This window comes from Balaenoptera physalus (assembly GCF_965194825.1).
Source record: "Balaenoptera physalus genome assembly, chromosome: X".
NCBI lineage: Eukaryota > Metazoa > Chordata > Mammalia > Artiodactyla > Balaenopteridae > Balaenoptera > Balaenoptera physalus.
This window is the reverse complement of record NC_138903.1, coordinates 98047852-98069942: the sequence shown is the minus strand read 5'-3', so window position 1 is coordinate 98069942 and position 22091 is coordinate 98047852. Positions and strand designations below refer to the sequence as shown.

At 41.6% G+C, this 22091-nt stretch overlaps 1 protein-coding gene across 1 annotated transcript in view; it reads right to left on the bottom strand.

Annotated features, from left to right (window-relative positions):
• Positions 1–10822, bottom strand: part of PAK3 (p21 (RAC1) activated kinase 3) — a 275327-nt gene extending 264505 nt beyond the window's left edge. Inside the window, exon 1 of the mRNA XM_082447612.1 lies at positions 10601–10822. The gene's annotated coding sequence lies outside the window, so the exon portion shown is untranslated. The remainder of the gene's footprint in view (positions 1–10600) is intronic.
• Positions 10823–22091: the final 11269 nt, after the last annotated feature.

Here is a 22091-nt window from a genome sequence, read left to right as displayed (position 1 = left end):
AAACCCAAGAATCCAAGCCAACAAGACTGTTGTTCAGCCTATTCTGGGCCCTCCCCCTGACTACCTCCCCCTTTACAGTCTCCCCTTTAGCCGAGAGCATCCAGGAAGTCATTCCCTACCTCTGCTCCTCTATAACCTTGGCACCGGCTTCCGGAAGGGAGTGGAAGGAAGAAAATAACAAGTATGTTTCACATTCCCGGGATCTATGAAACTAACAGTAGTCACGGGGGTCTCAGGAATGTACTTCTCGATGCCAATATTTACAGCTTTACTCAGTTTTCAGTTCTCAAGAATCAAACCCAGGCTCCCAGGCCCACCCCTACAATGATACAGAATAACCCTGGCAACATTACTCTGCCATTAAAACCAACTCCCCCTTCTTTCTCGGTGTTTAAAGTTACCCAGACTCTTCAGGGCTCAGACTCTTCACACCCAAGAAAATCTGTTGCTATTCGCCTTTGGTACAACCCAGCCTGATACACGCCATAGGGAACCGTTAATAGCAGAATACTCTGTCCAACCATATGCAGCCCCCAGGACCCGACCGATAGATCACTGAGCCACTCACCAGCTGACTGAACTTGTGCAAGTCACTTGGTGGCCCTGAGCCTCAGTTTCTTCCCCCATGATATGAGAATACTAAGAGTGCCTACCTGATGGAGCTGTGGAAGGGACTGAATGAGATGATGCCTGCCAGTAGGGCACGGTACCCGGCACATGGCTCAGGAAAGGGTTGCTGTATGTAAAGGGTAAGACTTGCTGTCTCTGAAAGTTTGCCTTTGGAGAACCACTTCTCTAGCTCCAACTTCCCCTGTAATGAAGGGAAGGGCTGAAGGCTGAGACTCAGGGAAAGAAGTGGGGCAAAGAGGTGTGTACTTTTTTTTTTTTTCCTTTGGCCACACCATGCAGTTTGCGGGATCTTAGTTCCTGACCACGGATTGAATCCAGCCCTGGTAGTGACAGTGACGAGTCCTAACTGCTGGACCGCCAGGGAAGTCCCCAGAGGGCTGTACCTGGATGCTGACCCCTTTCTTTTTGGCACTTAGAAGGCAGGACAGTATTGAGAGAGGGCCTATGACTGAAGGAAATTAAATCAGTAATGTGATGACGGGAGGGGTGATGGGTGGACAGAAGGTGTTCAGAGTGCAGTGTGGGTGGGGGGCGATGAGGAAAAAGCTCAGGGGTTGAAATCCCGCGAAACAAAAGAAACCGCTGCAACACTGTGAGTTGAATGAAGGAAAGAGAAACAAAAGCTTACAAAGTCAAAGGAGGGACAGAAGCTTCAAAAGGGATTCAAAGGAGAGCTTGGGCAGAAAGGGGCTGAGTTCTGGAAGCCTCGTTGTCCTTTCTCAGAAATGCTTCGACTGAAGATTTTGTGCCAAAGGGCCTGAAATATGCTCATTATTGGATAACTGGTCAGTTTGTTCATCCAGACTTGCTCTTATTAAAAAGAACAGTCTGCCCTCCACTCACCTCAGCAGAAACCAGCCCCAGGGAACTAGGTCAAACACCAGCCTCCCCAAATGCGGTCTCATATCATAGGTTTCTCAGACAGAGCTACTGGGAGACGTGGACTTTCCCACTTTGGAAAATGGGTTTCATTCCCTCAGGCCAGAAAGCCCAGGGGATCTTGCCTCCTGAAAGTTACCACAGGAGGGGGTTACAGCCTTCTCTGAGTCGACTAAGGAGCTCGTTAACAGATAGACTTCCTGGGTCCACTCTTGGAGTTTCAGATTCAATTGGTTGAGGTGGGGAATCCAACATATTTTTTTGAAGTGCCCCCAAATGATTCTGTCACAAAGCAAACTTTGACTCTGGAGACAAGTATGCTTTGTATAGATAATCTATTCCTAACTATGTTTGCATTTTATATTTGAGGAGTCTGAGGCTCAGAGACAGTTAACCTTGTTCAAGGTCACACAGCTAATTAGTAACAAAAGCAGAACTGGAATTCGGGTCCTCTGCCTCCCAATTCACTGCAAGCTCCACTTACCGACTCTCTTTGCCTCTTAATGAGATTGTCCTTTCTAGTTCAAGTGTGGGGACAGATGTCCCCTCCTGGTTCTAATCAGAGTTAAACAGCAACACTACCTTTGCAGAATAATTCATTAGAAAACAAAACATGACAATCCCCAGTTCTACGAAAAGCATCAAGCATAGTTTTAAAAAGAAAATATGACCTTTTCCCTTATGACCATCCATAAGGAGAAACGTATCACATGATTTATGTGTAGAGACCAGTACCTGTGGCTATAATGTTTCAGTTTTAAATTATTCAGCACTGGGGAGTTCCCTGGCGGTCCAGTGGTTAGGACTTGACGCTTTCACTGCCGCGGCCCCGGATTCAATCCCTGGTCAGGCAACTAAGATCCTGCAAGCCACGCGGCACTGCATGCATAAATAAGTAAATAGTTCAGCATCGAAGAAAAGACACCCTAGTTTTAAGATGGGACATTCGTTAACTTAACAACCAAAGCCATTTTTTTTCAAGGCAGCAAAGACTAATCATTATTTTCCTGGCCATCAGTTCCCCTGTGAAGGATCCTTACTTTAGTCCAAACCTTTAAAAGAAAAAAAACCCCACAAATATTAGATAGGATCTAAAGCCATTTTCCAAATACCAAGATTTTGAGGTAAATGGGAAACCACAAATAATAACTGGCAATAGTTCAAATAATCCAAATTATTCCTTTGGGGCCAATAACCCCCCTATCTTCCAATAGCTCAAAAGCATCCCAGGGGTGGGGTAAATACCACACTAGGTAAAGTGAACGATGGGTAAGTACAAGGGGCACTCTTAAATATATCAGATTAGGAAGCTGCACTTTAAAGGCACCTATATCCATCCCTAGAGGAGAGAAGTTGCCAGATTTTCAGCTAGCACGTGTTGGGGGTATGTCAGGAGCCTTTTCCAGCAATGTCCAACTCTCAGAACATTTCTCCTTTCCAGATGTGTCTTCTCCGTCTGTAAAATGGGTAACAACCATCACTGCTCTTTCATTTCCCACCCATGCTCTGCCACCCCCAAGGGATCTGACGGTTACTGCTGTCGCTCTCGCTCTTCTGACGAAAGATAGTTCTTAAGCCACACAAATGACCGCTCTGATGTCCGTCTTCTCCTAATCCGTGGATCCTACCCGTGGCCTAAAGTAAACACCAAAATTCCCTTGACCATATCGGGATGTTGGCAGGAAAGAGATGCAAGAAGATGAAGCAAGCCCAGGCAGAGTGAGGAGAAAAGCTACACCTGTACCTGTTTGTCACTATTCCCTCTGCAGAGGGTGACATCACTGTTTATTTCTATTAGAATAACTCCTCATGGGAGGGCCTCAAACTTGTCCTCTTTGCAGGAAGGCAAGTTGGATAGAAGCTAACTCCTACTCAGCACTCAGCCTCTGGAAAATTCTGGAACCAACCTAGCTGACCTCAGAGTTTAGTGAAGATGCAGCAGTAGCTTTGTTCCAAGTGTCTTGCAAGGTACATCTCTAAAGTTCATTTGCCATTGTCTGCTGCTGCGGCTGCTGCCAGCAGAAATGATCCTAAATAGCCATTCATTTCACAGCGAGTTTAGAGGAACTTGATGTTGGAAAATGCTTTCGACACAGTTCTAGTTGGAAATGAATTAAAAAAACATGTTTGCTTAAATAATTGAAGGTGAAACGTGTATTACATGCGTTTCACGTGCAGTTAGGGATTTCTGCCCACAGCCTTTTATGGTGCCAAATATGAGTTTCTGCCTAGCACTTGATTTAAGAAGCAAAACCTGAATTATCAGAAGACATCAAGAGGAGGAGTAAAGTATACTTTTATACACTGCAGTTAGAGTGTAAATTGGTTTAAAAAAATGAACACTTTAGAGGGCAATTTGGAAATATCTAGAAAAAAAAGAACTAAACAAATCCAGTCCTAGGAATTTATCTGAAGGAAATAATGAGCCAAACACATATAATATAGTCCAAGGACATTCACTGTGGCATTGTTGAAGTGCTCATAAAGGAATAGAATGACAATGGTTATTTTTAAAAATCGTAAACATTTCTGTGCAATGAAAGACACTAAAATCAAAGTCAAGAGATAAACAATAGACTACTTACTATATTTGCAACATAGATAACAGTTAAATTGTTACTACTCAAAATATATAAAGAGATCCCAGTTACCACAGTGAGAAAGAACAACCCAATAGAAAAACAGGCAAAGGATATGAAATGGCAACGCAGAGAAAGAAATGCAGATGTGCTATAAACATACGACAAGATGCTGGTACTCAAAAAAAATGCAAAGGAAAAGGAGATTTTTTTCAGCAATCACATTGTCAGAGATTGAAAGGACCAACCAACATAACTGGAATCGGTGAGTAAGAGCATGGAGAAATGGCCATGTGCATGGGGAGCAGGTGGGGAGGGAAGTCGCTGTCACCTTCCTGGAGGGCAATTGGGCAGGCTCTCTAAAAATCACAGGTGTGCAAACCAAACTCTTTGAACCAGCAAGGTCACTACTGTGAATTTATACAACAAAAACGCTGGTGACAGTATGGAGAGATGCATGTAGAAAGAGGTAGGCTGCACCAATATTTAATAATTTGTAAAAATTTGAAAGAATGCAAAAATCCAATAAAGCTCGTATTAGAAATTAGGTCAGAACCAGATGACAGAATACTATGCAACTGTTAAAAAGAATGAACTAGCTAGAAGTGTACTGGCGGGCAAAGACCTCCAGATATAGAGTCCAATGCAGAGCATGTTGTAGAACAGTGTGTGTAGTCTTGGTCACATCTTTTATTATTATTTTAGGCACATGAATACATATATGAATATTCATAGAAACACACACAAAATGACACAAACCAAACTGTGAACATAGTGGGGGCTCAGTGGTGGAGAGGCCAGGAACATTCTACTTCATATTCCTATTTTTACAAGCATGAGCATATATTATTTTGATCATAAAAATGCTTTTTTTAACAAGAAGTGAGGCAAGCTGTGCCATTCCCCCACAATGTCCAGCTCCCACTCCCAGCCTCTAAAAATGTCCTCTTCAAGGACATGTGTTCCAGCATCTAAGACAATTTCTAATCCCCAAAGCCATGAGCTTTTGCTATTTAGAAGTTGAAGTAGGACGAGAAACGCTGGAAAGAAATGGAAGAGTTGTTGACTTCTTTTAGAAAATTTTCGTTTCATGCAATGGTGGCATGATTGACACCCTTTCTAGAACGATCTCCCTCTCCCATCCTTCCAAGTCTCCTGCCATTCTTCCTGCCATGCCTCCTTTCCTCCCCATCTCTTTCATAAGGCTGGGAGAAAGGGAAATGGCCAGCTCGTTTCAGTTCCTTTTTTGTTTTTCCCTCAAGTCCAGGACTCAATCCCATTCTTTTATCCTAAAGAAATGCCATTCTAACTACCCCCGCACCCCCAGTCTTTTTGGCACAAGACTCATCCCAGTATTTCCAATTCCCTCCTAGGTAAGGTTGACAATTCCAGCTCTGGGAATCTTTAGTATGTAGGGAGCATCTACAAGTGACCCTAGGCTGTGTACCAACACCAACAGCCAGCAGAGCAGGAGCCCGAGACCCAGATGGCCCTGAAATTACATGCATATGTTAATGGATGTGGGCCCTTCTTTGGCGAGTGCATCAGTAGCTTTCATCAAGCTTTGAAGGAGGTCCTTGGGCCACACAATGTTAATAATGACCAAGATAGAGGGACTTGGATGCTTGAATCACCCATTGAGTATTTCGACAGAACACCCAGTCCTTAGGTTTCCAGCTGGCCTCATGGCTTGGTGAATCAGACAACTGTACACTCAAGAGGAATGGAGACTGAGAGATACGGGGAAGCATGGCCTTTGAGGGCTCCACTAGAGACCTGTCCCTCTGCTAAAGCCCACACAACTCAGGCCTGGACATGACCTCCAAGTCCCACTGAATGAGCCAATCCACACTCCCCTGAACTACACAAGAACACAGCTGGGGGATTCCCTGGTGGCGCAGTGGTTGAGAATCTGCCTGCCAATGCAGGGGACACGGGTTCGAGCCCTGGTCTGGGAAGATCCCACATGCCGCAGAGCAGCTACGCCCGTGAGCCACAACTACTGAGCCTGCGCGTCTGGAGCCTGTGTTCCGCAACAAGAGAGGCCGCGATAGTGAGAGGCCTGCACACCACGATGAAGAGTGGCCCCCACTTGCCACAACTAGAGGAAGCCCTCGCACAGAAACGAAGACCCAACACAGCCATAAATAAATAAATAAATAAATAAATAAATAAATAAATAAATAAATAAATAAAAATTAAAAAAAAAAGAACACAGCTGGGTCTAGTATAAAGAGCACAAGGAGGCAGCAGATCTGAGTTTTAGCTTTTAGGATGACTTCTGTCATGTGGTAGCTGTGTGACCTTAGGCAGCTCACTGTCCTTCTCTGGTCCTCATTTTCCTCATCCAAACAGAACATTCACACCAGATGAACTTCACAAGGCACTTGTAGCTCTACCATACTATGACTCTGCCCTCCTGGACAGGCATTTCCACTCAGCCCTCCAGAACAGAGAATGACTTCACTCTCAATTTCCAGTATCACATCTTAAAGTCACACAGTTTTCTCTTGTGGCTAAACCCAAATCCTTCCTACTGCACCTGAAGCTTGCTGCTTTCATGCGGGGAATGGCTGGTCCGTGTACAGAGCATTGTAGACTATACCTCTAATGCCTTCACATCAGTCTCTACCTCAAACCCAGTTTGCAATGATCATTAGCAGTAAATCCTCAAGAACTGCATTATTCTAATGGCCACGGCTTCCTAGTGGCAAAATGGACCCCGGAAACTGTGCTCAAGAAACCTCTCCTGCAAACAGGACTCTGGCCCAGATGGGCCACTGGGGCCACTGGAGATGAGCCCTGCAGCAGCCAGCTTCCAAGATGGTCCTTTAGAACTGCTTCTGCAAGAGGATGAGTGTGAAGGATAAAAGCAACTTCCCAACTACATTTAATTCCCACCTCCAGGGTTTTCTGGTCAGCAGGGTGTGTTCAGATTGATGGGACTTTTCTTGAGGCTGTACTGATGATACCTCTGGACCAGGAAATTAAAGGCCACACTGAAATTGCCAGGATGTGAAAGGAAGTAAGCCCAGAGAACTGAGTCACTCAAGGTTGAATGAGGATAGGTCTTTGCAGTCAAAGCAGAGCAGAGAACTGAGGCAGTCTGCCCAATAATGCAGCAGAAAAACAGGATCGGGGCTGGAACTATCAGGATAATTGCCTTAATTCTTCACTTCCCTTTCATAATAACCTTGAGTTTATATAGAGCCTTTCTTCTAAGGAGCTCAAAATACTTGCAGAGATATTATCTTAGTTGTCATCACACCATCACAGTCAATGATTATTATCAACTTCATTTTACACATGGGGGAAGGAAAGCCTAGAGGGCTGAAGCGAGTCATCCAAGTTTACCCAGCAAGACACCGACAGCCTCCAAACTCAGCACAAAATGCTCTTGCCCAGCACTGCCCAAAGAATGTTCTTCTCCACACCAGCCCAGCCAAATGCTTGTTGGAACACCAGGTTCTGTGGGAAAATATATCTGGGAAATGCTGTTCTCTTCTCCTGGAGAGTCACAATATACCCTAGCCTAGTAAAGCCTTTTAGAAGCCTTGCAATAAGCAAAACCGTTTTTGTTTAAGCAATAATTTCTCAAAGTAAACTTAACCACAAAACTGTGTGTGTGTGTGTGTGTGTGTGTGCGCGCGCGTGTGTGTAACACCTACTAACATCCTATGGAACTAGTCTTTTTTGGAACCCACACCGGGAAGCATTGTCCTAGCCAGTAGACTAATCCGAGTATTAGCACAGCAACAGATCAATTCCATTCCAGCCCAAGCTGGGGGGCGGGGGGTGTTTCTTAGAGCTACTGCCCGATACTTTCTGGTATTGACAGCCAGTGAACAAAGGACCTTGATGCGCCCAAAGGACCCCAGGCTATCATTTCCTCTGCAGCAGGGCATTGGCCAGATGGGAAGAAGCCAATTCAAATTCACCCACTTCTGCTGGCACTCCTTTTTAATAGAACCCAGGGCTCTTTTTGGTCTTCATTTAAGGGAGGAGACGCTCGGGATGCTGGTCCAAACCCTCAGAGCCCCACTCTTAACTAGCAGAATTTTGTGCCCACCAGGCACTTCCAGTAGAAATCATCCATCTCTGAGGTTCATTTCCAGTGCCATTCATCCGCCCGTGCAATCAGCGCCAACACAACAAAACAGGAGAACGTGCCCCTGTTCTGGCTTCACTGCATGAGTATTAGAGTAGTCATTGGATATCCATTTCAGAACTAACACACAGCACAGAAATCTTGTGCTATTATTAATTACCAGTGACACTACTAAAAGTACCTAAGATGTAAAACTCCCTGAAGACCCTGTCCTGATTAATTTGTATTTTACATACAATTCAAATGATGAAAGATCACAGACAATGGATTTAATATTTACTACTGACATTTTCATGTTTTCTTTTAGTGTTTATTAAACATCCACGCCATGAGGGAAAATGCTTCCACTGAAATTGGTAAATTTGTGCACAAAAAGTAAATGTAATGCAAGTATACCCTTCTGTATCCATCCATTGGCTATGCGAACAATTCTGTGTAAATGGATTTTTGGTAAAAATATTCACTGTAAAGGTCACAGGGGCACTGTTATTTAAGATGATTTGATTATGAATCCTTTTGTAAAGCAACAAATTCTGCAATGTGAATACTGTCCATCTAGTTTGTTTGCCTTGTAAATCCATACTTACACATATCAGGTTTGCTTAAAGCAAAACACACTAATATTAATAAATAAGCTAGACATTTTTTTAAATGGGGATGTGTTCTGATCCTTATCGGTCTGCAGTCCTGGCTCCTTTTTGATTCACCATTAATCACCAGCCCTGAGTTTGTTGAGATTCATCCTGAGTTTGTTGAGAATGTGACAGCAACACTTCCAAGGACTCCCTGCAGTTTTACTTAACTATGACCCCTCTGCCTTTATATATGCTGTCCCTTCAACTTAGCCATCTGGTGAATTAATTCTTCAAGACTCACTCAAATGTCACTTCCCCTGTGAAGACTTCCTTGATCATTCCCCCCTCCTCCAGCCAGGCATCCCCTCTTCCATGCTCTCACAGCACCCTGCCCAGCCCTTGTCAAACTCTACAGTAATGATCTGTTTACACATTCTCTCTTGCCTACCAGACTATGCACTCCCTGAGAGCTGAGATGATGTTTTATTCATTTATTCATTGCTATACTTCCAATACCTAACACTACTGGCACATAGCAGGTGTTTAATAAATGCCAGTTGTTTGACTGAAAGATCTCTGTCCGTAACTGTACATTTTTGAACCCTGAAAAACGCTTTATTAAAACCATAAATTAAAATGTCAAAGAGGTTTACCAGTTTTGTTCATTTTATTGATATCTTCTCTCTTTGATTAAAAAAAAAAAGAGCATGCCAATTCACACCTTATGGGTCAACAACAACAAAAAACTCTCAACCAAATTCACAACTAAGACATAGTGCTTTTAGTATGCCCCTTTTTCTCCAAACATACAGCTACAACGTAACCCACCACTAACATAACTGCAGTAAAGAAGACATGAGGATCCACTAATTAAAGGGGTGGGGTGAGGAAGTTAGGAGGGGGGGAGTTGCTGCAGAGATCACTGTAAGAGCTTTGTATCCTCATTGGCTGAGAGCGAGAAGCCTGCCAAGAAAGTTGGGCATCTTTGGGGGAACAATAACGATGTCCAGTAGGACCTGGCCAACGTGGCTAGAAATTCCACATCCAGAATGTCCTAAGCAACAGCCCCAGCTGGGGCCTCTCCATCACTTTGAAACCATCATCACCCTTCCGACACGGGCAGAACAGGTTGGACCTGATCGGCCTGCGTGTTACTGCAATCTGGCTTGGCATGGGATGATACCCAAAGACATGTAATGCCAGGAGTAGCCCAGCCCCATGGCACACACACACACACACACAGCACACTCCAACTCACACTCACTGAATCCCACATAAAACCTGCACCGTCTCCCACATCTGCATTCCTGTGTGCCCAGTCACACACGGGGAGTGCCCCCTCACATTCCCTCACTTCCCTAGACTGCCCGGCCCACACCCCACTCTACGGGCAGACTGCAGCCTCGCCTGGAACTGGAAGCTGGTGGGGACTGGGTTTGTTGTACGCAACAAAGCCCCGTGCACCCAGGTGCCCCGCTGGCTCGGCTCCATGCATCTCTCCCCTCCCCCATCCATGAGCTCCCAGACAAGAGAAAGCTCAGCTCTGGGAAGTGGATGCGGGGAGCGGGGGCGAAAAGAAAGAGAGCTTTCGGGGTGGGCGGGGGCAGGAGTCCGGGCAGCTTCCGAGCTACCTCGCCATGAAGCGACAGGGACGGCGAACTGGCAAAGGGACCGAGCTGCCTTCCCACCCCCACCGCACCCCATCTATTCATAGAAAAAGACCCACAACTGAGAAATAATCTACCCTCCCGTCCGCCCCATGCCCTCCTAACGGCTCTCGGAGCCACTGGCGCTCCAACAGCCTGCAACAAAGCGCCCCCGACACAGACCTGTTCCAGCCTCTCACTGGCCCGAGCGAAGGGGAGCCGCGGCTGAGGGTTCTGCCCTTCGCCGCCGGGCAGCAGGCGCCAGGGGATGGGAGGAGGAGCAGGAACTGGGAGAGGAAGGAGAACGAGAGGGGAGAGGAGGCACAGCAGCAGCGGAGGCGGCGGCCGGAGGAGGAGGCGGAGGAGGCGGAGGCGGAGGCGGAGGCGGCGGCGGCGGCGGCGGCGGCTTCTGTGGCAGCTGCTGAGGATGCTCGGGCGAGGGGCAGGGCTGGGTGCGCGGGGCGTGGGCTCACGTGCGCCCCATGGCCCGGGGATGCGCGCGCGTCTGGGTGTGTAAGAGCATCTGGGTGTATTTTGACTGTGATTATTCCAATTCCGACCTAGTCTGGAACTTGTGGTTCCTGCAGCCAGGCGGAAGTGAAACCCTTTCAGTCTCCCAAGCCTGACTATGCCGGCCAGGGGATGGGGGTTGGGGGTGAGGGAGCAAGATGGGGAAGAAGGGGTTCAGTACCAGGGCGCCAGGCCTGCCGTCAATGACCACATCTCTACCTTCATTCAGTCTTCCTTCTGGGCCCTGGTAAATTGCATCCACACATATCTTTGGGAAACCTATAGCTAAGGAGAATAGAAAGAGACCAAGAGACCAAGGACAGTCACCATTACATCCTACTGAGTGAGCTGTTCGTACTATGCTCAGTGCTGTCTGGACTACCCAGAGGGCAATTGCTGTTCTACCTTGGGATTTACTTTCACGAGTTGAGGTACCCATAATTTCATACAGGTTCTGAGTTCTGCCTTTTCTCCTGTCTCTCATTCCATTGCAAAATCTCTGTGCTTGTAACCAAGGTGGCATACAATCAATTCTCTAAGTTTTAGTCTGCTCACCAAGCCAATACTATCCAGATCCCTGGCGTCACTGGTCACTTCAAGGGGTCACTTAATCCTCATGCCACTCTCCCTCTAGGAGTGGGGCACTCAGTTTAGATGAGAACCAAGACTGGTTTCCTCGAAGTCAGTGAGTTGAAGATCATCATGGATCCAGCTGGAGACTCAGTTTGGATCTGCACCCCTAAACCGAAGATAAAGGGAAACCAATTGTGAGAGGCATAATTTTTCTCTATGATGGAATCCTTGGTGAACCCCTTGCTTGGAGCCCTGCTGAAAATCTTCTTCCCACTAGTGACCTTTTGAGCATTCCTCTTCATCTTGCCTAATGGCTTCTGCTTGTACAGCACTTTGGGATTTACAAAGTACTTCCTCATAGTGGAATACCTACCCTATCATCTCGGTGAATTAGGCAAGGAAAATATCATTATTTGTATTTTACCTACGAGGAAACAGATTCAGAAAAATTAAGTGGATTTGCCTAACATTACAGGCTAATAAGTGGCAGATCCAGAATTGGGACTCAGGTCTTCAGATTTCTAGGGCAAAACTTCTTCTTTTTTTTTTTTTTCTCTTTGCTGCACTGCGCAGCTTGTGGGATCTTAGTTCCCTGACCAGGGATCGAACCCAGACCCTGGCAGTGAAAGCACCGAGTCCTAACCCCTGGATCGCCAGGGAATTCCCAAAGCTCCTTTTTAAATGACATCTTGGAAAGAAATTTCAGATGCATCTATTGATCTCCATGTTGGAGGGTAATGGTTTAGTGCCTTGGCTAAATTGAGATTAACTAAAATGAGATTTTGAAAAAGTATTTCAGTTAGCTCGATATATTCAGGCGCAACTCACAAGTTAGGAAGTAGAAAAGAGTTAACAACTTTTAGGCCTCAGTCCCCAATCAGCAGACAAAATTATTCCTCTGACTCTGCTACCAACAGCTACTGTAAGAATAATTTGGTACAGAAAGGACAGGAGGAAGAGGCATGTGACGTAGACATTTGAATTTCCTGGGGTGGTAATCTTGTGAATGTTTCCCCCAGGAGCTAGATCTTTGTCTTCTAAGTCATGAGAATGAAATGGAAGAAATTAACTACCTGATGATCCTGAGCATGTAGGCCACCCCCCTCACTGGTGCCTAAGGATTGATCATGTTAACTGGCCTGTTACCTCAACATCAACCAATCAGAGAATTGTGCACGAGATAATCACATACCCTAAGACCCCCTCCCTCACTTTGCTTCTAAAAATGCTTTGCTGGGGGAATTCCCTGGCAGTCCAGTGGTTAGGACTGTGGCCCGGGTTGATCCCTAGTTGGGCAACTAAGATCCCGCATGCGGCTCCGTGCGACCAAAAAAAAAAAAAAAGCTTTGCTGAAACCCTTTGGGGAGTTTGGGGTTTGGGGGGGATCATGGACACCCCCACCCCGGTTCTCCTTGCTTGGTCCTGCAATAAACCTTTCTCTGCTCCAAACCTCAAAGTTTCGGTATTGTTTGGCCTCACTGTGCGTCGGGCACACGAACTTGCGTTCGGTAACAATACAAGTGCCTAAGACATAGCAAGACTCGATAAATGATAGGTATTATTGTTAGAGAGAATAAAAGCAACAACTACATTAATGGGTTTTCTCCATTAAAAGCAGAAATCCTTTATTACTAGTGGTACCTCAATATTGAGAGAATGCAGAGGAAGAGATTGCTTTTCTCCAGGATAGGAGAGATCAAGTGGTGGTGATAGGAGATAGGCATGATAAACAAAGAGAGATGAGGGATTTTCTGCAACTACTGAGGACCAGCATGGAACTAAGAAGAGAACAGGATCAGAAGAGGATGATGGAAAGAGGACATCGAGGATTGGGAGTATATGCCCGTTAACGGTTTCGTAACAATGCACAACGTACGTGGTTTACTCAAAGGGGTGTTTTGGCTCTTCTAAACAAGTTCCTGTTTATCAAAAGACCTAATAAAGAACTCCATTCAAAGTCTGTCAGAAATACCTGAATCTGACATTCAGCCAGGGACTCCCTGTTCTGATTTGGTACCAAATAGAGATTATTCTTATTTGAGCCTTGCCAAGCACAGAGAGGTTGAGTCATAACAATGCTCAGAGCCAAGATGCAGAAAAATTGTGAAGGAGGTGAAATCTGTCTCTGACACTCTTCCAGTTTCTCTGTGTTACACCCTTATCTTCCCACTTAAACTCTCTGGACATCAAAATCCCTGCATTTCCCAACCGTGCAAAAGTGACCTGATTTAGTTATTTACAATGAAGTGCCTTTACATGCTTCTCTTCTCAAAAGGTAGACTAACAGGAGGAAGCAGTGCTAAAACCAGTGAAATGGATCACTAACGGTAGAAGTTCAGGCATTCGGAGTGGTAAAGATAGCTTGGGTGCCCTCAGATCATTTAGGTATGAGACTCTCCATGAATAAGACCAAACCTTGGAAATGTAAATTCACGTCATAACAGAAACCCAGAACAAGAAGAGGCATTAGTTATTATTTCCAGTCCAACCATTTTGTTTCACAAGCCATTAAACCAAGGCTCAGAATGGTGAAGTGACTCTTCCAAGACCACATAGCTCCCAAGAAGGAGAGCCAGGACTTGAATTCCAAGCACAGATCTTTTTCCACTACACTGTCCTACTCCATCAGCCGGGAAGAAAACCAGGAACAATTGCTTGGAGTTGACATTTGAAGCTTTATTCCAGGTACATAGGGATGGCATGAAAATAAGAATAGAGGACCAAAATGAAGGTGCAATCCTCTTTCTTGCTTTCTTTAGCTTGCTCCTCACAAGTAGCTATTTCAAACAAGACTGAAATGCAGAATGGTCTATGTGATGCCAGGCACCTGACTCTGGAAATGATATTAGACTAGGCTGAGGGTGGACGGAGTCCTGATCACTCCCTGAATCATTTTTTTATTATTGTGGTAAGAACATTTAACATGAGATCTACTGTTTAAACAAATTTGTAAGTGTACAATACAGTACTGTTAACTATAGGCACAATGCTGTACAGCAGATCTCTGGAATTTAGTCATCTTGCATCACTGAAACTTTACACCCCTTGAACAGCACCTCCTTATTCCCCCTCCTCCCAATCCCTGGCCACCACCATTCTACTCTCTGGATATTGGGGTGCTGATAGGAGTTGCATTGAATCTGTAGGCCGCTTTGGGTAATATGGACATTTTAAGAGTATTAAGTCTTTTAATCTATGAATACGAGATGTCTTTCCATTTATTTGTCTCTTTTTACATTTCTTTCATCAATGTTTTGTAGTTTTCAATGTACCAGTCTTTGACCTCTTTGATTAAGTTTATTCCTAAGCAGTTTATTATTTTCGATGTGATTATAAATGGTATTGTTTTCTTAAACTCCTTTTTGAATAGTTCACGGTTAGTGTATAGAAACGCAACTGACTTGTGTATGTCATCTGCAAACAGAAATAATTTTACTGCTTCCTTTCCAATTTGGATGCCTTTTTGTTCCATCTAATTGCTCTGGCTGGGACTGCCAGTACTATGTTGAATAAAAGTGGCAAGAGTTGGCATCCTTGCCACGTTCTTGATCTTAAAAGAAAAGCCTTCGGTTTTTCGCCACTAAGTACGATGTTAGCTATGGGCATTTCATATATGACCTTTATTATGTTGAGGTGATTTCCTTCTTTTTTTTCCCAGCTTTATTAAGGTGTAATCAGCAAATTAAAATTGTATTTTCTATTTGTACAAGTTGTAAATTTGTACAATGTAAAATTGTAATTGTATTTAAGGTGTACAGCGTGATGTTTTGATATATGTGTACACTGTGAAGTGACTACCACAATCAAGCTAATTAACACATCCATCACCTCACATAGTTACCTTTCTTTGTGTGTGTGGCAAGAATACGTAAGATCTACCTTAGCAAATTTCAAGTATACGATACAGTATTATTTATCGTCACCATGCTGTACATTAGATCCCCAGAACTTATTCATCCTGCATAAATGAAACTGTGTACCCTTTGACCAAGGTAATTTCCTTCTATTCCTGGTGTGTTGAGAGGTTTTTTAAATTATTATGAAAGTATGTTGAATTTTGTTAAATGCTTTTTCTGCATCTATTGAGATGATCATGTTATTTTTATCTTTCATTCTGTTAATGTGGTGCCTCACATGAATTGATTTTTATATGTTGAACCATCCTTGTATCTAAAGAATATATCCCACTTGGTCATGTATGTGATCCTTTTAATGTGCTGTTGATTCTGGTTTGCTAGTATTTTGTTGAGGATTTTCACATCTATGTTCATCAGGGATATAGGCCTGTCATTTTCTTTTCTTCAGTTTCTTTGTCTGGCTTTGGTATTAGGGTAATGATAGCCTCATAAAATGAGTTTAGAAATTTTTCCTCCTCTTCAATTTTTTGGAAGAGTTTGAGAAGAATTGGCATTAATTTTCCTTTAAATGTTTCATAGAACTCACCTGTAGAGCCATCTGGTCCTGGGCTTTTCTTTGTTGTGAGATTTTCGATTACTGATTCAGTCTCCTTACTAGTTAAAAATCTGTTCAAATTTTCAATTTCTTCATAATTCAGCCTTGGTAGGTTGTATGTTTCTAGAAATTTATCCTTTTCTTCTAGGTTATCCAATTTACTGATGTATAATTGTTCTCAGTAGTCTCTTACAATCCTTTTTATTCCTGTGGTATCAGTTGTTATGTCTCCTCTTTCATTTCTGATTTTATTTATTTGAGTTTTCCCTCTTCTTTTTTTAGTCTAGCTAAAAGTTTGTCAATTTTGTTTATCTTTTTAAAAAACTCAGTTTCATTGATTTTTTTCTATTGTGTTTCTATTCTCTATTTTGTATATTTCTGCTCTGATCTTTACCATTTTCTTCTTTCTGTTAACTTCAGGCTTAGTTTGTCTTATTTTTTTAGTTCCTTGAGATGTAAAGTTATGTTGATTGACTTCTTCTTTTTTAATGTCAGCACTTACTGCTAAAACTTCCCTCTTAATACTGCTTTTGCTGCATCTCATAAGTTTTGGTATGTTGTGTTTTCCTTTTCATTTGTCTCAAGATATTTTCTAATTTCCCATTGATTTCTTCCTTGATCCATTGGTTGTTTAGGAGTCATGCTATGAGTCTTGCATTTTTAGAATAAATCCCTGTTAGGAGCATATTATAATGAGCCTCTACTTAAAATAGGGTACCAGGAAAGAATCTAGTTAGTGAAAGTTTCCAGTTTGTTGGGGTCCTGTTAATTAAAGTTTTACTGTAATCTCAAAACACAGAAAGGATTTAAAAGAATCTGACCTTTAAAAAATAGAACATAAAACACAACACTATTTAGTCTTACTTTCCTCTGTTTTATTGCCATGTTTCTTATCTAAGCTGTTGACATTTACTTGGGATTTAAAAGTTATCACAATGTATGTATAACTGATTCACTTTGCTGCACAGCAGAAACTAACACAACATTGTAGATCAACTATACTCCAGTAAAAAATTTTTAATAAAAGTTATCACAAGATTTATTAACTAGTCTCTCTACTCCTATACATGTTTGAAATTTCCTATAATACAAGTATAAAAAAAGACACGGTCCCTGTACTCTGAGAACTGGAAGGAACTCAGCATTGGATTGATCATGGATTTCAATTACTGCTATATGTAAATTAGTATAATTTCTCTGGAGGGCAAGGTGGCAATGTATATCAAAATTTTTAAACATTAAGTGTGGCAAAGAAGTTTCCCCAGGCAATATCTCCTGAATTCCATAATTGGAAAAATTATCAGGAGGCCTGGTTTCCCCTCCTGATTAGATGAGTTATATCTATGGACAAGTTCTTTGTTTTAGGACCCAATTTCTTGATCTACAAAATTGGTAATAATTTTTTAAACACGTCTCTTTGTAAAACTGGGAAAGATGAAAGCCTTGTGGGAAGAGTATTACATAATCCATCGTTTTCAAATATTGATGCGGAAGGCAAAATATGGTGAGTGTGGGTAATGTGTATGGTCCTTTGAAAGTTAAGTTATAAAGGAAATGGAAAATGATTAATTTTAGACTAATTAAAGTATGCATGTTAAAATGGCAAGAGTGATCAACAAAAGTATAGACATGAAATATATGACTTTCAAATTGGTAGAGAGGAAAAGGGAATACAAAAGAAAAAAAAGCTTAATTTAAAAGAAGCTGGACTTCCATCGTGATCCAGTGGTTAAGACTCTGCACTTCCAATGCAGGGGGCATGGGTTCAATCCCTGGTCAGGGAACTAAGATCCCACATACCACAACCAAAAAAAAAAAGATAAACGGAGGCATATTAAACATTAAAAAAAAAAAAGAAGAAGAAGCCAAGAAAAGAGGAGGAGGGAAATGAAACAGTAAAAGGGACAAATAAAAATCACACAATAGGGACATCCCTGGTGGGCCAGTGGCTAAGACTCTGCATTCCCAATGCAGGGGGCCCCAAGGTTCGATTTCTGGTCAGGGAGCTAGATCCCGCATGCCGCAACTAAACATCCCACATGCCACAAGGAAGATCCTGCATGCCGCAACTAAGACCCGGTGCAGCTAAATAAATAAACAAATATTTTAAAAAATAAAAATAAATAAAAACAACATAATAAGGGATAAGAATAAATCCAAATATATCAGTAATCACCCTAAATATAAATGGGCTAAAGTACTCAATTAAAATGTCAAGGATTGTCAGAATGAATAAAAGAACAAAACCCAGTTATATACTGTTTATAAGAGAAATAATTTCATTTGGACTTCAATGTAAAGACATAGAAAGACTATATGTCAAAGGATGGAAAAATATTACTGGGCAAAAACTGACCAAAAGAAATATGAAGTAGCTATTTTAATAATATAATATTTTTAAATGTAAGGCAAAAGCATTACTAGGGGGAAAAAGAGTCACTTCATAGTGGAAAAAGTAAATTCAGCCAGGAAGATATATCATTTCTAAGTGTGTAATTGCCTATTAACATGGCCAAAGATTTTTTCAAAACAATAATTGACAGATCTACAAGGAGAAATTGATAAACCTACTATCATAGTGGGAGATTTTAACACATCTTTTACAGAACTGATAGATCAAGCAAAAAAGAAAAACAGTAAAGAAATAAAAGACTTGAACAGCATAATTAGCAAGCTAGATATAATAGATACATATGTAGAAAATTTCAACAATTAGAGAATATACATTACTTTCAAGTACATTTGGAGCACATATAAAAATTGACCACATGCTAGCTTCAACATATTTCAAAGATTTAGTATTGTATCAGACCACTTTCTCTAATTACAATGCAGTTAAATTATAAATCAACATTTTTAAATGACTAGAAAAAATCCATTTGTTTAGCAACTTGAAATACAATATTTTACAACTTATAGGTGAAAGAAAAATTATAATGAACATTAGATTTGGAACTGAATACTTAGATGTGAAAGATAATGAAAATTTTGCATATCAAAATTTCTGAGATGAGCTAAAATGATATTTACAAGGAAATGAATAGACTTAAAAGCTTTCACTAGAAAAAAAGGAAGGCTCAGAACTTATCGGTTAAACATTTAATTTAAGAAATTAGAGAAAGAATATCAGACTAATCCTCAGGAAAGCAGAAGGAAGGAAATAATAAAGATATAAGTAAGAGTCAATGAAATATAAAACAAGTATATAGTAGTATCAACAAAATCAAGAATTATTTCTTTGAAAAGACTAATAAAATACAAAAACCTCTGGCAAGATTAATCACATTTCTCCAAAGAAGATATACAGATTGCCAACAAACACATGAAAGGATGCTCAACATTGCTAACCATTAGAGAAATGCAAATCAAAACTACAATGAGGTATCAACTCACACTGGTCAGAATGGCCATCATCAAAAAATCTACAAGCAATAAATGCTGGAGAGGGTGTAGCGAAAAGGGAACCCACTTGCTCTGTTGGTGGAAATGTAAATTGCTACAGCCACTATGGAGAACAGTATGGAGGTTCCTTAAAAAACTAAAAATAGAACTACCATATGACCCAGCAGTCCCACTACTGGGCATATACCCTGAGAAAACCAAAATTCAAAAAGTGTCATGTACCACAATGTTCATTGCAGCACTATTTACAATAGCTAGGACATGGAAGCAACCTAGGTGTCCATTGACAGATGAATGGATAAAGAAGATGTGGCACATATAAACAATGGAATATTACTCAGCCATAAAAAGAAACGAAATTGAGTTATTTGTAGTGAGGTGGAGGGACCTAGAGTCTGTCATACAGAGTGAAGTAAGTCAGAAAGCAAAAAACAAATACCATATGCTAACACATATATATGGAATCTAAAAAAAAAACGGTTCTGAAGAACCTAGGGGCAGGACAGGAATAAAGACACAGACATAGAGAATGGATTTGAGAACATGGGGAGGGGGAAGGGTAAGCTGGGACGAAGTGAGAGAGTGGCATGGACATATATACACTACCAAATGTAAAATAGATAGCTAGTGGGAAGCAGCCACATAGCACAGGGAGATCAGCTCGGTGCTCTGTGACCACCTAGAGGGGTGGGATAGGGAGGGTGGGAGGGGGACGCAAGAGGGAGGGGATATGAGGATATATGTATACGTATAGCTGATTCACTTTGTTATACAGCAGAAACTAACACAACAATGTAAAGCAATTATACTCCAATAAAGATGTTAAAAAATAGTAAAAAAAAACATATTATAATCTCAAAAAGTGCAAGAGAAACATTAGACAAATTTCAACACCCATTAATGATAAAAACTCTCTGCAAACTAAAAAAAAAACAGAAAACTTCTTTAATATGATCAACAACAACCAGAAAAATCTACATTATACTTATTGATGAAAGAAAAAATGCTTTTTACCTAAGATCTGGGAAAAAAGAAAGATTAATCAAGGGGGAAAAAAGACAGATAATGAAAATATATATTTTGGAATTTAAAAAGTGGGAAATACAGATGCTGCAGAGATTAAACAGATAACAATAAGATAATACAAAGAACTTCATATCGATAGCTTTGAAAACTTGGATTTAAAAGTGGGTATATTCTTAGAAAACTGCATTTTAATAAAAGTGCCCTTAGAAATAGAGAATTCAAAAAGTCCTTGAGGGTATGGGGAGGGGAAGGGGTGAGATGTGACAGGGTGAGAGAGTGTCATGGACATATATACACTACCAAATGTAAAATAGATAGCTAGTGGGAAGCAGCCGCATAGCACAGGGAGATCAGCTCGGTGCTTTGTGACCACCTAGAGGGGTGGGATAGGGAGGGTGGGAGGGAGGGAGATGCAAGAGGGAAGAGATATGGGAACATATGTATATGTATAACTGATTCACTTTGTTATAAAGCAGAAACTAACACACCATTGTAAAGCAATTATACTTCAATAAAGATGTTAAAAAAAAAAGTCCTCTAACCACTAAAGAAAACATCAGTACATAAAATTGTTCCCATGAAAAACAGCAACAACAACAACAAAAAACACCAGACTCACAGTGCTTGACAGGCTAGTTCTACCAATCATTCAAGGAAAATATCATTCAGTATTATCCAATTTTTTCCAGAGAAAAGAAAAATAGTACACTTGAGTTATTTTGATAACAAAACCTGACCAGGACTATATATATATATATACAAAGGAATGTTACAAGTCAGTCTCACTCATGGTTATAAGGTATAAAAAATTATTTTCAAACTTAGCAAACTAAATTTAGCAATGTATAAAAAGATAGTGAATATTTACCAAGTTGGATTTACACCAGGAATGCAAGGTTGGTTTGGAGAATTAATTAACATGACTCATCATATTAAGGAGGAAAACTCCATATGATCATTTTACTAATATAGAAAACATATATTCATGATTTTAAAAGTCCCTTGGCTAACTAGGAATAGAAGGGCTCTTCTTATACCTGATAAGGCATCTGTGCCAATAAGTATAGCAGACATCATACTGGGGAAATGCCAAAAGTATTTGCTTTAACATCAGAAACAAGACAAAGATGCTTCCTAGGACAACCCTTGTTCAGCCAGTGGAGGTTCCAGCAAGTACAGTGAGACAAGAAAAAAGAAAGATTAGGGGGGAAAAAAGAAAGAAATGGTAAGTAGTTGAAGTTTGTGCAGTATATTTTATATTAATTATTATGTCAATAAAGCAGTTCAAAAAAACTTTCTGCCTTGATCCTGGCCTAACCTGAGCCAACCTGGCCTTACATAACTTAAACTAACACCTTCAGTATTGAGGTAGAGTGATCCTATTACTACAAGAAGATCACAGCCCAAGTACTTCAACCTATATGCCTCTCTCTCAAAGAAAATGGCCCCAGTTGAGGTTAACTACTTCGTGTAGGAACAGAAACTGCTGGCAATTAGAGCTACCTTTGAGGCATGGGGTCTCTGCACCTATAATGATATAGCACAACCTGTGCATTATGATGCCGTTGAAGCAAAACTGAATGCTCAGTTTTGCCAGGTGAAATGGCACTGTTCTAGAAAAGGTAGACTTCTCACATCCATTCTTTCCCATTGAGTAGATGCCCAGTCAAGTAGGTCTGGGTGCAACCAAGACCCCACCCTAAGAGGGCCT